This window comes from Marmota marmota, unplaced genomic scaffold, assembly GCF_001458135.2.
Source record: "Marmota marmota marmota unplaced genomic scaffold, marMar, whole genome shotgun sequence".
In the NCBI taxonomy this organism is placed as follows: Eukaryota; Metazoa; Chordata; class Mammalia; order Rodentia; family Sciuridae; genus Marmota; species Marmota marmota.
Window position 1 is genome coordinate 2,062,018 of NW_026000037.1, and position 16,857 is coordinate 2,078,874.

Consider the following 16,857-nt stretch of genomic DNA (forward strand, 5'->3'; position numbering starts at 1 on the left):
ATGGATGTTTATTCAGTATAGAATTTAATGTAGTTTAACAGTATTTTTAAGCTTTGAATCTAAGTATCGGATATTTTAATCAGCAATGATATTCATTTTACTATGCTTTCTACTTCATATTTTAAAATTTTCAAAATGAGAAGTTGAGAACATGAAAGAAATTGGTCTAATTACATACATGATGTTTTCTAAGGTGACTCAAGTGTTACAATTTATTTTGAGCTCTGTAAAATAATAAAATGTAACATTTTGAAGGTGATCAGAAACAAAACAAAACAGATGTACAGTAGAATTTCCTGTCCAATTGGGAAACAAAAGTACTCTAGACATATTGAAAGGAAAAACTGATCCTTTCTCCAGTGGTGATCACCTTTCAGCCAAGATAAAGCATTTTGATTGATTTTAAACATTACTTTCTTTAAGTCTCTGAAAGAACTTTTGAGCTTCCCCTATACATCTTTTATAAGTAGAGATCAAAAATATTTGTACTCTGCGTGGAGACTTCACTTTGGCTTGTGTGGGCTCGTATTCTTGGCATATATAGATATGTTTGTGTAGATTTCAGCACTTAACATAAGCTTAAGTTTATTTTGTCATCTGGGTCATTACATCAGAATATTTTCCAGTTGAAATTTTTTTTTCTGCTCTTCTCTTGCTTTTGTCTGGAGTATTCCTATAGCCTGATTGCTTTTGGATAGCCGGGCTGTTCTCCTTTGTGAAGAGCCATCACTGCTTCTGGAAGAGTTGTTTGGTCTCTGGCAGGGGTTTCCATCCAGTTCTTTCTTGGTAGCATTAGTGAGGAAGAAATGTAATGAGCTTAGGATACCGTTGATTTTTTTGAGAAATCCTCTTCTCTATATTTGTCTCAAAGAGGAACTCTGCAAAGTATATGATGTTTTCAGTAGTTTATTTAGAGTAGTGCATTCAGAGTAGTGCACAGTTCAAAGTAATTACCATTATTCATTTAACTTGGTCTCCTACCCTTCTGTTATCAGAGCTACAGGATAATCTGAACTTGGAAAATTCAGATGAAGTCCAAGTTCATTGATAGGCTTGCTTTTCGGTTATATAGACTATAGAGCTTCCAAATTGCAGATTCTGAATGAAAAGCTGTGCAGACACCTGTTTTATATACGGAATGCTTTAAGGTTAGTTATGGGATTACACAGAAGATCTTGAGATTAAGCAACTTTTCCAAGGTTGTAGTGGTGGATGGAACTGAAAATTGTTCTCAGAACTCAAACTCAAGATGTCAAGATCCATTGTATTTATATTCTCTTTTAATTTTTTTTTTTAAATTTTTAACCTGTAACTAGAATCTAGTGCTATTTCATTAATTATACTACCTTATTGGGGATTGTAGTTTAGGTCGTTTCTATAGGACAGAGTAGAAAGATGCTTCTGAGGACCAGTTTGAAAAATAATTTTGTTTCTCTAGGACAGAGAAGACTGAAAAAAATAGCATGACTTTGGTCTAGAAGTAAGAGAAGTAAGTTGATTGAGTTCACAAGAAAGAGTTATCACTCTGAATAAGTTATAAGTTATCACTGAATAATAATAATAATAATAATAATAATAATAATAATAATAATAAGTTATCACTGAATAAGTGGTGTGGAAAAGTCCTGTGAGTATGTAATTGATGTCCTTGAGCTTCCGTGTATCACAGTGAAAAGAGCACTAGGCCAGGGTTCAGGTAGCTTTCTTTTTTTTTTTTTTTTTAAATTTTTTATTGTTGGCTGTTCCAAATATTACATAGTTCTTGTCAGGTAGCTTTCATTTGCTTCCTGAGCCTAGTACTTTCTAGCTTTTTAACCTTAAACTAAGTTCTCTGTGTCTGTTTTCTATAATGTGTATGACAGTGTGTGATATTGGTAGGTTATGGGTTTTGGAGAGGATTATGTTAATAAAAGGCAGTGAGCAAAAACTTTTGGTGGGCATAACTCACCATTTCTTCAGTGTCAGTTGTGCTTAATGGTCTAGCAAAGAATCCAGCGTGAACAGGGAGGGAAGAACTGCTTCACAGAAGGGAGAACTGACAGGCACCTCCCCAGCCGACAGCACACGCCCTGAGGCTTGTGAGGATGGCACTTCCGTGACTTCCCCCAACAACAACAACAAAAAAATAAAATGCTGTAAGCAGTAAAAATAACTTATGTCAATTGCTGAACTTTCATCAGTTTTAATGAGGGCTATTCTCAAGTCTTGTAATTCACAGTTTTGCCTCTTCTCTAAAGCATTTGCAATCATATTTATGAAACACAAGTGCTATTAAACTAAACTCATTTTATAAACAAAACAAAAGCCTGTCTGACCATCAGAAAAACTTAAGCAAATCACTGTTGAAGGATATGCTGTAAATACCTTACCAGTGTTCCTCTAAGCTGTCAAGGTTTATCAGAAAGGGAAAGTCTGAGGAACAGTCATAGCCAAGAGGAGTCCAAGGAGTCACAGTAGCTGTAAAGGTATGGTAGGTAACATGTAAAGTTAGGGTCTCCCGGATAGGGTCCTGGACAACAACAGGAAGGATATTAGGTCAAAACTAAGGAAAACTGAAAAAGCTGTGGACTTTAATCAGAATGTATCAGTCTTGGTTCATTAATTTGAACAGATATAATGTAAGTGACTGATAATAGAGGAAACAGCATGCACAGGGGCATTGGAGCTCTTTGTGCTGTTTGCTCAATTCTTCTGTAAAGCTTGTACTTTATTACAAAATAAAGTCTACCAATTAGAGAAAAAATGTTTTGAGGTCATTATCACAGATCCAGTGATGTGGACATTCAGGGAGATGAGGAAGCTGAAAGGCCAGCTCTTGAGTGGTGTGCAGCAGCAAGCAGATGCCTGGGCTACAGGAGAAGAGTCCTGGGGAGGGCAGGGACTCCCGAATGAGAGCTATGGCACAGAACTCTCCCACCCATCCTCCTTCCTTGGTCTTCTAGGTGCCTTTCTGAGAAAAGCCTGGGGAGGACTTGGGGGGAATGGGGGTGGGGGCTGCCCTGAGCTGCTTGTTTTTGGTTGAAACCTCTAACAGCATATGTTAGTTCTGTCCTCAAACCTAGACCCCAGCACTAGACACTCTTTCCTTGTTGGTTGGGCCACTTTTTCTTTCACCTTGTGCAGTTTCTCATTGGATCTAACCAGGAATGGGGTCCTCTTTTAGGCTTTTGTGCATCCCAGCTCTGCATCCTCTTCCTGTAGGGCTATTGCCATTTGGACCCATCTAGATTCGGAAACTTTTTTAGTGTCTCTTTAATTTCCTTAAGTTTTTTGATTTGTTTTAACTTTGAAAATTCCCTTATTTTCTCCAACTAGTGTTGTCTTATGTGTCTCATTTGCATTAATTGATTGTTATTGGCATCAGTGTTAAATAAAGAGGGATACTTAACTTTATCACTTTGAATGGCTATTACAAACTGACTAATAGTTAACTGGTGGTTCTTGGGACAAATGGAATAGTTAATATGCCATTGTTAGTTTTGCATAGTTACTAAAGAGTTACTTAAATTTGGCATTGTTATTTATGTGTGCAAGCGGCCAGTTTAGAGTTGGGGTAGTATATGTTTACACTGTGTATGTTAATAAATTATTATTTTTTGAGTTTGGCTTATATCAGTTGATAAAACTAATATGTAAAAGAGGGTGTCTTGACTTGAGAATATTCCATTTAGATAAAAGGGTAAGAATTATAGTAATGATATTTGGCATTGGAATCTTTCAAGACTTAGATTTAGAAAGAGAAGAATGCTTTTAGACTTATAAGAAATTTATAAGGAAGAAAGTTTTATTGTTTAATTTCTTGTTCATGGAAAAATTAGCTGACAGAAACTAGTGACGTTTTGTGTTTTAGCTTCTCTTTGAAAATTAATTATAGCTGGAATAAATATTATAATTTCATGCTTGTAACACTTTGAAAATATTTATAATTGTTTTAAAATTGTGACAAGAGAATTAAGAATTAAGGACTTCCTGTGTGCTGAGTTCCATATGTGGTAAATAAACACATATTGGGTGGCCTCCTTGCTGTCAGTTCATAATTTAGTGAGGGAGACATTTACCTAAACAATTAATGTCATGAAATGGTAACCTTCAGAATCTACAGTTCTTGATTATTGATTGTATGTGAGAAATGAGAAAGGGAGAGGGTCAAAGGTGATTAAAATTTTACTTTCAGTAATTGACAAATGAAAGTAACCTACTCTGGAGAGGAAGAGAAGCAGGTTGGAGGTGAATTGGGATTTAGACATGAGAACAGATGCTGAATTGGGATTTAGACAAGTTGGGTTTGAGAATGCCTCTGGGCAGAGGTTAGATGTAGCTAAAAGGAGTTGGTGTACATAGGCTTGTCGCTCAGGAGAAAGCTTGACATTAAAAACCAGGCTTGGAGGTTCTGCAGAGAAGTTGATAAGGAAGAGTGAGAGTGTGGGAGTGGTCAGTGTGTGTGTGTGTGTGTGTGCGCGCGCGCGCGCCCTTGCACACTCACACTTGATGGCATGCTCTGCGAGAGCCATAGTGGCGCCTACAGTGGAGTTCTGAAGAAACATGTCACTTTTTTCCCCCTCTAAATGAATGAATTGTGGGGAAGGTTTTATTATACTGTTTTTTGAGAACAGCTTGAATTCTGTTTCCTTCTCTGCCAAGTCCTCTCACTTTTTAGGGATTTTGCTTTTCTGCTGCATTTCTTGACTCGGATTTGATTCCTGTTTTCAAATTCTTTGAAGTGTTTTCCCAGAATGGCCTTCTCCATGTGCTGAGGGTGTACTTTTTTTTTTTTTTTCTTATTAATTTTCAAGATCCTTTACTCATGTTACTGTATAAGTAATTGTATCTCAAGTGAGTTTGGGTTTTTATGAGTGTATTCCCTAACGTTTAACCATAGTTAACACTCAGGTTAACTTGCCCTACCCAGACATTTCAGAACTTATAAAAACTTGATTTGAATTGTACTAGCCAAAAGTACTAGGCAGGTGTCAGACACATTTAAAAAGCCCTTGGGAAGCCTGGAAAGAACCCAGTGGTGATTAAAGGGGTAAGATTGCAAGAGCATGAGGTGTAAATATTATATGGTCCTTGAATTTGTGACTGATGGGGTGTCTTAGAATGAAACACAGTAAAAGGTGAGTCAGGTCTGGTTCTCACAGAAGGTGAGTCAGGTTTAGTTCTCATTAGGTTAATGGAGCAGCTGGGCAAATATTTTCACGTATATTTATGATATTTTTATTGTTTTGTAAACTTGAACACTGGAAATCTTGGCTTTGGGATGCTGAAAGTAACACTGTTCCCAAATGAGCCAGTTTGTAGAGTTTGATCCTGGCAGTTTCTCTTGCTCACTCATGTCAGTGAAGAGCACGTAACCTTGGAGGCACCTCGTGGCACAACTAACTTACTGTGGATTTAGGAAAGCAAAATTGGAAAGTAAATATTTTATCTAGATTTACCAACTTTATTGTAGGCATTTATGATTAATTTTAAGGAGGTAAACAACTTATGAACAAATGTGCGACTCATGGGCCAGGCTATATTCATCTGAACCTTAAAGTTACACATAAATGGGTCCCTTGGTGGTAAAAAATATTAGTAAAATTTTTATCTTCAAATTAACCCATACAGGCATCTGTTTTGAAAAAATTTCATTGCTCACCATTAGTACCTTTGAATTTGAATTGCTGGTACTTTTACAATTATAATAAGGCATTTACCTTTTCTTTTAAGGACTTGGAACAAACAGGACAGCATGATTTATAGAAAGAGTACTTGATCTGGAGGCCCAAATCCTGCATTTTTATCATCTTTTATGCAGTTGAATTTGTTCTAGGACTTTTGGCACGTTATTATTCTGCTTTTTTACCCTTTTGTTTGCATCAGGTTTTAAATGAGGTAGGTTAGACTGACTCCTAAAGCCCTTTTACTAATACAGTCTTTGAATAGTGTCACAAGGCTTATTAATTTTTAATCTTTTGCTTTTTACCGTGATGGTCGCTAAGCATTTGGGGCAGTTCCTCTAACTGCCAAATTTAAAATTAAGAAATTTGAATTTCAGTTCCATCATTTATTAAAATTAAAATGTGTGACTTTGGATACATTAATTCACTCTTTTCACTTAATTTTTTTAAAATAAAATTATGATAATATACCACTCAAAGGGCTATTACAAGCAATAAAAGAGATTGTATTATTTCCTTTTTTGTTTCTATAACAAAATACCCAGAGCAGGCTAACTTAAAAGATGAGAAAATTACTTAGCTCAGTTTTGGAGACTGAAAGTTCAAGATTGGGTGGCCTTTTGGTTTGGATTCTGGTAAGGATCTATGTGGCATCAGAATGAGAGTGAGATTACATTATGGAAAGGAAGTCCAGAGAGTGATTTAGAGACTGGGCTCATTCTTACAAGAGCTCACTCCCAAAGAGCTCAGTGATGCCAGGAGAGCTAGCTACTTAATCCCTCTGAGGGCAGCTCTCTTAGACACCTGTGTGCCTCCCAGCACGCCCTACCTCTTAAAGGGCCCACCTTCTCTGTCTCTCAGCATTGCCACCCTAAGCGCCTCCACATGAACCCTGGGGACACACTCAGACCATAGCCAAACAGGACCAGGGATAATATATATTAAACATTTAGCAAGATTTCATAAAATTGGCATATGCTAATCGTTGCTCCCTTCTGGTTTTAAGAAATGAAAACCTCAGAGGGAACAAAAAATGTGTTAGCACATCTATGCTCTGTTAAGTGTTCTCTTAGTGGCAGAGTAGAATATCGTGTATATCTTGACACTGAATGTAAACTTCTGCAAATCTGTTTCAGAATACAGTGATTTGTAGCAACTTGAACTTTTAACTAAAAATAACCTTCCTTATTGATGAAATTGCTCTGACTTGTTAGATTCTAGACCAGTGCCACATAACAGTTAGCTACCTGGATTGCTTTAAGGTTCATCAACAAGAGTGCAGAAAAAAATCTTTTCAAGGGGCCCCACCATGGTCATTTATCACTGCCATCACTTGTTGGTAACTCTGGACTCAAATTATTTCAGCCCAGATTTTTTTTCACAGTGCTAAATTATCAGGTTAAATTTTCAGATCTTTTTGATTTTCTTCTCTCTCTCTCTCTTTTTGGTTTTTGGTCTTTGTTTTGGAGAAACAAAGCGTTGCCACTAAGCGTCCTGTAGTCCACTGCTGTGGGAGTGGAGCAATCGTTCTTTAATTGGTTCAGGCTATTTGCTCTATTTTCATATTTCCAACAGAATATGAAGTCTGTACACTGGATTTTTAAACCATATTATTTTTTGTACTAAAAATGCCAAGATCAGTTACATTATACTTAGCAAAGAAGAAATCATGAAGTAACTGTAATCTTTTACTTTCTAGCCTTGACATTAAATCATTCCTCTTCTATAGAACCAGTCTGTAGAGAGTGATGACCATTTCTCATGTTCTCTGGCCTTTTCCCTTCAGTTAAGACTGTATGATTACAAAGCAGTGTATTTCCCTTGAATTATATTGCCTGCTTAAAGAAATGTCTTCACTGTATAACTTTGTAGAGATTAGTTATGAGAACAAAAACAATACAGAGTTAGCATGCAATATAATCAAAACAGTGACACCAGCAGTGTCCCTTCAGATATTTGTCAGGCCATAACTTGCCTAATTAGTTGCTCTAAACTAAATAAAATCAGCATAAAAATTTCTTACCATATCCCACCTCCAATAAAATTAATTATCTAAAGGTTATTTTATCTAATTATCTAAAAGTTATTTTATTGGCTGTGACTGATCCTTGTTTTACTCATTTCCTTAATTCTATGCCATGGTCCTTTTAGGTAGATGTGTAATTCCACACTTGCATTAGGAATGGGGGCAGTCCTTGCTTCCCACTATAGTTCAGGGCTGTAAAAATGATTTTGCAAGGTGAAACTATGCAGAATGATCTTAGTAATCAGTGGGAAAAAATTGCAACTGTTGCATTAACTTTAAAACATTTGTCTGGATTTTGAGAACACTCAGTCTTGGCTAGAGCTGTTTTATGCAGTGTTTGAGTCTATATGATAGCTTCCTTGCTGGTCTCCTTGCTCGGAGCCTCTTCCTTTGTTGTGTAGTCTTCCATTCAGAGTCTTGTGTCCTAATACTCCATCTGTGAGGACGTTATAATTTATATGTTTATTTTATATTAATGCATTTTAAAAGAGATTTCCAGGATTATTTTTATGTCATGAACCTTGCTTCAGTATTTTTGTGCATGTTTCCTCATGTATATATACAAGAGTTTACCTAGTGTACATGTACCTAGAAGTAGTTACATGTACCCCAGAAATTATAGGCCCCCAGAGCCCGAAGTGTACTGTGTGATTCTTAACACTTCATCCCGCGTGGTCTGCATTGTGTGGGAAATGCCTAGGTTGGTTTACATTGCCCATCCCCGTACACAGTCTATCCTGTTTCTGAAAGTAAGCTTGTAAATTGAGTTGGTATTAAATTTTGCTACTATTTTCAAGATCCTTTAAAAAAAACAAGAACATTGTGCCTCAGCATAGCTAAGATTTTATTGTTTGTTGTTGTTTGTATTGGAGATTGAAACAAGGACCACTTTACCACTGAATTATACCTCTATCCCCCTGCCCCCTTTTGTTTTGAGACAGGATCTCTCTAAGTTCTGAGACTGGCCTTGAACTTGTGGTCCTCCCACCTTAGCCCCCTGGTGTGCTGGGAGGGGATCATAGATGTGTGCTGCCATGCCTGCCTGTCTTTATTCACGCTAAATCTGCTTGAGGGCTGGATTATTTAAGAAGTTGAGATAATTGAATCATAGTGATGAAGTTGGATTCATGAAGTCTATAGTATATTTGGGGAGAAATAAGTTTAGTGGATTTTATTATGTAAGCATAATTGCTTAGAGACAATTTAAATACCAATGTACAGATGGTTGATAAACTAATTATGAATACATTTCATCTTCAAAAACACTGTTCTAAGTAGTTTCCTTGCAACTACTTGGCAGCTTTGTTCATGTATTCCCTAGCCTAGTTATTATTGCTAGATTTCAGCCTGAGAGGTGGAAATACCTTAAATGATAGATAACATCATTTTAGATTTTTATAATAGCCCATTTCATACATCTGGCCCCACTTAACCTCATTATCAATTTTTAGACAATGTCTAATCTATTATCTGAAACAGCTTCTAAAAATTGTTAGTTGTCTTCGGTTAATAAAAATGTCAGGCAGAAAGATAAAATTGCCTCTGTTATTACTTAGGGATTCCTGTGTTGATGCTATCTGATGCCTTATCTTAATTAAACATAATGAGTGACAGTGCCCTTGGGGCAGCAGGATTTTGTCAACTTGAACTTTGGGGTGCTCTTCTCATCCTTTACTGGTTTTTGTTGATTTTTCTTTAACCCTGATCCTCTGTGTTCTAACCTGTGTGTTTGTTACATTTTATCATATTTTAACCTTTTTGAAGTGCTCATTGTTTTGATTCAGGCCTTTGTAACAGAAATCCAGTGGCTTTAATAAGAACGGTATCTTTCTCACAACTCTGGAGACTGGAAAGTCTGAGACCAGGGGGCTGGCACTTGGTTTTCAAGTGGCTGACTTGGAGTTTCTTAGGTGGTGGAGTCAGAGAAAGCTCCGGCTCTGCATGTCCTCTTACAAAGACACCTGCATTTAGTAGAGTCCACCCTGGTGACTTGATCACTCCTCCCCACAGCCCCTCTCTCCTGATAGCATTGTTAGGATTTCAGTAGGTGAACTGTGGGAACATTCAATCCATAGAAACAGTGTGCAGAAACCATTTTAAAGATCATTTTGTGAGGGTCCAGAGCTCTGAGCCCTGTGCGTCCTGCTGGGTGGCTTCTTTGCGCTCACGGGTTGGCCAAGCTCTCGCAAATCTTGGCTCTTGTGTCACAGCAGAGGAAAGCCCTGTTGCTGCAGTTTGCTAAGGTGTTCGCGTTGAAATTGTTCGGCTACCAGTCAGATCCTGTGAGCTCCCAAACAGCTGTGGGCTGGCTGGAGCTGCTGGCTGGGTGGCTGTTGGTCGTGGGCCTACCAGTTCTACAAGATATCAGTAACTTGCTCTTGACCCTCCCCATGATGGTGGCTGTCTTCACTTTGGCATCTCTGAAAGAGTCACTGAGATCTCCATCCCAGCCATCATCTGCTGCTGGACATCTGCCAGTTCTTAGCCCAAGCTAAGAATGTGGTCATACACTCTAGGAAGAAGACTCCGAGTGCATTCAAGGAACCCTGGAAGTAGAGAGTCTCTTCATACCATGCAGCTGTCACAGCAGGAACATGCTGGAATAGTCTTGTCACCTCGTTACCAGTACGTTCCAGGTCTTCCAGTGTTGAAGGAGACATCTTGTCTATCTAGCCCTGGTTACGCTCTGCAACTATACTGCTCTCTTTTGAGGAACAGATATTGCACACACTGACATTCTTTATGTCATGTGAAAATAGAAAATAAGCACAAAAGAAATTTAAATCACCAAAACTCTAATATTTCAAAATTATTACTTTTAATGCCTTGGTAACTGTATCTCTTATCTTTTTCTATGCCTTTATATAGATTTATATATTTTTTAAATGAAAATGAGACCATATATCCTACTTTATTACCTACTTTTTTAAAAAAAATATTTATTTTTTAGTTTTCGGCGGACACAACATCTTTGTTTGTATGTGGTGTTGAGGATCAAACCTGGGGCGCAGCACGCCAGGCGAGTGCGCTACCGCTTTGAGCCACATCCCCAGCCCTATTACCTACTTTTTAAAGCTAATATTTCTGTAACACCATTCCGTCTCTCTTACCTCGTTAATCTTGATGGCTGCATAGTATTCCGTTGTAAGGATGAACTGAATTTAGTTTACCTTCCATGAGGAACTTTCAAGTTGTTCCCAATTTTTTGTGATTGTAAACCTCACAATAAATCATCTTTGCATACTTAAAAAGAAGACCATTTTGCTTCACTGGGCATGTTTATAATTTTTAAAAGGCTTTCTTATGCCTGTCATTTTGGTCTGGCTTCTGTTTTTTTGTTTTTCTTTTCCTTCTCTTCTTTTGGGTTAATTTTGGTACTCTTGTTTTATTTTCCTTGTTATTTTAGTAACTAAGCCTCTTAGTTTTACTTTTTAAAAAAATTCCTGCTCAAGAACTTACACATAGGCATTTTCAAACAATACTCTTATCACTTTTTAGTGTAAGATTCTCACATCTGTTAGAAATATTGGGATGCCATAAGAAATCAGGCATGTGTTCAAAAATTACTCGGCAAGGCAAACTTTATTTTTGCAGAAGGGTGTGCTACTAAACAAAGTCTGGAAGGCAAGCCCACTTGGGACACACTCCACCTGTTTTTATCTCTAATACAACACCAACCCTGCTCTGAGAGGAGACGCCCGGGGTCATAGTCTACACAATTGGACGACTTTAAAATTGGGGAGGACAAAGAGAAAGACTATAGTTAAAATGGCTGCGATTGGATCTTACATCCCAATTTTGCATTTAAGGTTAAATACTATTTTCTGATAATGGACCACCAGACTTTCCATTTCTCACAAGTCCCCACTTTTTCTCTTTATATCTTTTGGTCTCATTTTCGTTTTTGTCCTTGTGCCCTTGGTATTGCCATCCGTCCTGCACCTGTTAACTTTCTGAGGTGGAAACCACTCACAGTAATGAGTTCCCCCCTTTTAAGGAGTTTGGATAGCCATCCCGCTGATCAGGAGCACTAGGTGAGGTCCTTTTCAGCTCTGCCGAAGCTTGTCTTCTTCCCAGGTCTCGATTAAATCAAGTCGCCAGGCTGGAAGCGATGAATTGCAAACTCCAGAGAGGAGTCTGAGCAGCAGCTCATAATAATCATATCAGGAACCCACCCACATGCATGCACACATACAAATAGGTTTCAACTTGGCACAGCACAAACTTGTCACTCTGAGAGAGCTTTTTGTGGTTTTTATAAGGCACTTCTGTCCCAAAACCCTTCTTTTATAACTTCCTAGTTTTACTTACTTTTAGGAGGACTGACACAAATGTACATCTTAAGTTACATTAAAAGAACTATTGTCTTATCTTTTAAATATATAGTCACATATATAACCAAAAATAGTTTTAGTTATACTCTCCTGCCAGGTATTTAAGAACAAGTTGGTCAAAATTGACCCTTTTCCTCTCTGTTGTTAAAAGTCAGCTGAGATTTGTCAGGAAATTTTGAGAAGCTTCTTGGCTCCTTTAGCTTTTTCTCTACCAATTGTGCCATCTGCCAGGATGGGTGAGGGTCTTGCTGACTACATGTAGCTTCCTTTAGAAGCATCAGGGACATTTCCCTGTCCAGTGACCCTCCTGTTTGCAGAATGTGCACTGGTTGGCTTCCTGTTTCCTGGGGTCTTCTTGGTCTCCTGTTTGGGAGGTCAGGTGACTCAACTAGAGTTTCAGGGCCCTTGGAGAGGTCCCATCCTTTGAATCCTGGCTGACCTTATGTTATAGTTAAAGCTTCGTCCGGGGTTTCATAAACTGACTTCCAGACCACTCACATATAATCGAATCAAGCCTTTATTTAAGCACACAGGTGGCGGCTGATCAGAACATAAAGCTGTTCCCCTGATCAGCCCCGAACAATTTCAAGGGCGCTTCTTATAAGCCTGAAAACCGCAAAAGGAATGTTCAGGGGTCCAGCCAATGCAAGCAAGCCAGGTTACAGAAGCTGGAGAGTGCAGTCAAGCAGCGGGAAGCCTAACCAATCACAGTTAACCCCAGTTACAAAAACAGAGCCCCATTACCCTAGTTACAGAAACAATACCCCATTAGGTAGTTCCGTGTTCTTAAAGGTTTCTATAGCAAAAGGAAAAGAACATCCTGCCCCAGTCCTGACCCTTCTACTTGGCATGGTTGTTTTACAGGATGAAGTCATAAAACAAAATGGAGTCACATTTGCTCCTGCTGTCACACTTAGAGCACAAGGCCAAAATATTGACTGCTTTTTCCTTAACCCTTTTACTCTCTTGCCTGGGTTTTAACTTCAGTGTCTATAATTCAATGTCTATAATTTAACTTCAGTGTCTATTAAGTGTGTTACTCCTTCCATTTAATTGGAGTATTACTACTGGAAGTTAGCTTGTTACTGAAAGCTTGATTCTTGCCCCCCATGCCAATCCAATATCAAAGATATGGTTTTGAGGAAAGAAGTTTCATTTTGCTTTGCTAGCAAAGGAGAAACACAGGGAACACCTGTCCCAGAGGCTGATTCTCTCAATGGGGGGAATCAAAGGCTACATTCTACATGTTCTCTGTCTGAAGTTGTAATTCACTTGTTAATTTAGGGAGATTTAGGTCATTTCTGAGATCTTCTGGTGCCATTCACAAGGCTGAATTACTTTCTTGCTGTGGTGCGTGTGTGCTCAAGGATAGGTCATTCTGCCTAGGATGGGGAACAAAAAGTAATTTTATTTCCCTCAAGATTAGGGAGAAGGGAGAGAGGAAGAGAAAGAAATAAGTTGCAATGGCAAAGCAGTAAGGGCTATTTTCAAAGAAAAGTAGACCACTGTTCCAAGCATTATATCCTGTCTGTACTACAGGTGATGGCTTATTATCTCAAGTTAACTCACTTTGTTCTGTTAGAGGAAGTGCTGCTGCAAACACTAACAGGTAACAGTTATAACATTTTACAAGGAAAATACAAAATGAAGTTCTCAGGTGAGGTGGGACTCTTGACTAATTTTAGTAAAGTGTTTTATTTCTGAAGTTGATCTTTTTCTCTTAAATATAATTTTACAAAATTTTCATATATTGGTTCCCAAGTCTGTATGACTATCAGTTAACATAATACAGTATTACATCTGAAACACAAATCAAACAAAAGCTAACAGAGCTTTTAAGTTTCTTTCTGTGGAAAAGGGAGCACAATGTTTCCCTGTCATATTGTCAGCCTTTAAGTAAATCAGGCTCTCCTGATTACCTTTCAAACATATATTTAAATTACCATCCCAATGTATGAGTAACACAAAATTTTTATATATCACTTATTGATGACAGGTTGTTTTTATCCAATTATAAAACATTAGATGACATAAATAAATACCCAGCTAAATTTGTTATTTTTATACAAGTCTGAAAGAGACTAACTCTGCAGATAAGTTTAATTTGGAGAACACCAGCTTGGTAAAGTGCTCTCCTAAGCTTTACATTTTAAAAGACTTGTATACTTGGAGAACATGAATACATCTAATATAGCAAAAAAAAAAAAAAAAGACCATAATTATTAGTATTAAAATTACACTGATGTCTTTATATTAACTAAGTTTAACTTTTAAAAGAAAAATTTAAATCCATAGTGTAGGGTAACTATAATCACAGGTCTGCATATGTTAGCAACACTGACAAAAGTCAAAAGTGTAACTTTAAATCTCTTATATAAGTTTAGAAAATAGTGTTGATGATGATCAGAAATAGACATATTTTGATGGATAAGAGCAGATCAATGTTTTAAGGAGCCCCTCTTGTTTTTAAACCTAAAGAATTAGCATATTAAAGGTTATCCTTAGAAAAAAAAGCTTGCGAATAACTTCGTGCTGATTATATCCAACTTAATCATATACATGAATTTTTTAAAATTTACCTTCTACAATCCTTTTGCAGCTTACTTAAACATTCTACGAATTGTTTACATCCTTGGTTTTGTCGCCTTTCATCTTTAACGTAAGAATATACTTTGCCATTCCTTCTGAATCTTCATATTAAAATATATTTTTATATTTATAACTTTTTAATATCTCTATTCTAGTTTTAGACCCTTTCTTAAACTTATATTCTGAAACAATCCTAATTAAATTTCTGAATTTAAACAAATCCTTTTTAATAAGGTAGAGTTGTTTTTCTTTTTCATAGAACTTTAAAATAGCTGAAACTTTTGTACTGTTTGTATATGGAATTAAACCTGTTAGATTTTTAAGTCTTAATAACCTTGCTTTCAGTGAAGACCCAGAAATAGGAGTCTGTTTTCTCATTTACCAAAATCTTAAACACATTTAATAGACCCAAGTGTATTGTCTTACAGTATTCAAGAAACCAAGAGTACTTGCATTCATATCTAGCAGTGGCTGTTTTAATATTTAACTTTGCAAATTAATTAGACGTATTTTCTAACACATTTATGAAGATTAATTCTATTTATATTAAAACTTGTTTACACATTTTTAAACTTAGGTTATCCATGGAAACCAGGGTATCAGACAAGTGTAATTAACAGTTTAAGTCAGTTTTCCTGCCCAAGAAAAATCCTTAAAAGCAGTAGACATTGCACTTCACATATTTTGTAAAACCAATGTTTTCTTGATTGGCCACCTAGAAAAACGTGTGGGTTAGTAATTTTAAAGACATCTTTTATCTATTGAACCAATTTAAATTGAACTCTTTCTGAAAGGTTTAAGTCATGTGAACAAAAAAGCATTTGGATCCTTTTTATGAGCTCTTATTTATCTATATGCCAGATTTGGTAACATGTAAACAATATATAGACAAAAACACATATGTAGACACAACATACAGTACACTGGTGTGTATGATTACATATAAAAACCAACAGGATAAAAGATTTTTAGCTTTTCCTTGAATACTTGAGCTCTGAATAAAGACAGCAGGCAGAGCAGAATGGAGGGCTAAAAACTAGTTAGAGAAAAACTGATTGGAACAAAATATTAATTTAGATACACAGGATCCAATGTGAATTCATCACAAAAACCATGAGCTCGAACAAGACAGAGCTCTGAAAACGGCGACATGGATGTCATTGCTCTAGTAAACGAGAACATGGAACATCTGTGTCAGGCCAGAGGCACTGTGGATCATGCTGGAGTCAGTCCAGACAGTTAAAGAATGAGGGGTTTGTCCCTAATATAGCACTGCCCTGTGCTCTGATAGGAGTAGTTTGGGGTTAAAATTTACGTGATTAGCTAATTTTAACATTGGGGCAGGCAGAGGGAAGGGCTGTAGTTAAAATGGCTATGATTGGATCTTATATCCCAATTTTGCATTTAATGCTAAATAGTATATTCTGAAAATGGACCACCAGACTTTCTGTTTCTCACACATCAATATACATTTCTTTCCTTTGCTATATGCATCTATGTTTTACCTCTGCACATAACTTCTACTCTACAATGTGTTGTTATTACTTTCATTTTAGTCAATTATTTTTTAAAGAAATTAATTAAAAAGGTGGTTTCTCTTTATTTCCCCACATGTTGATTATTTCCAAGACACTTTATTTCTTTATATAGATTTGGATTTCCATTTGTCACAAATGCACATCGGGCTTTGGAACTTTCTCTGAAGCCCCTTGTAGTGGAGGTGCTCTGGCCCCAGGTTCCCAGCTTGGGTTATCCGATGGTGTCTTTCCTTTACCTTCAGTTTTTCAGGATATACCATTTTAGCTTGACAGCTTTCTTTGTTCTTACAGCACTTTTGCATTTTCATTCCATTGTCATTGGCTTCCCTTGTCAGTAGAGTCTTTATTTGCATATAACATATGTCCTTTGATTTATGATGTTCTCTTTATTACTGGATTTTAGCAATCATTACATACTTGCTGTGGTTTACTTAGTAGGGTTCATTGAGGTGTTTTTGGATCTGTGTTTGTTTTGTTTTTTTGGTACCAGGGATTGAACCCAAGGGTGCTTAACCACTGAGCCACATTCCCAGCCCTTTTTAATGCTTTATTTAGAAACAGGGTCTCATTGAGTTGCTTAGGGCCTTGCTTAAATTGCAGAAGCTGGCTTTGAACTCATGATCTTCCTGCCTCAGCCTCCCAATCCACTGGGATTACAGGTGTGTGCCACTGTGTCCAGTTTTTAGAAACCCATATATATATATTTT

General features: G+C 37.1%; 1 protein-coding gene and 1 pseudogene across 6 annotated transcripts in view; both read left to right on the top strand.

Annotated features, from left to right (window-relative positions):
• Positions 1-16,857, top strand: part of Spata5 (spermatogenesis associated 5) — a 371,863-nt gene that overhangs the window by 173,483 nt on the left and 181,523 nt on the right. The gene's annotated exons all lie outside the window — the stretch shown is intronic.
• On the top strand, positions 2,792-12,676 carry LOC107136564 (annotated as a pseudogene).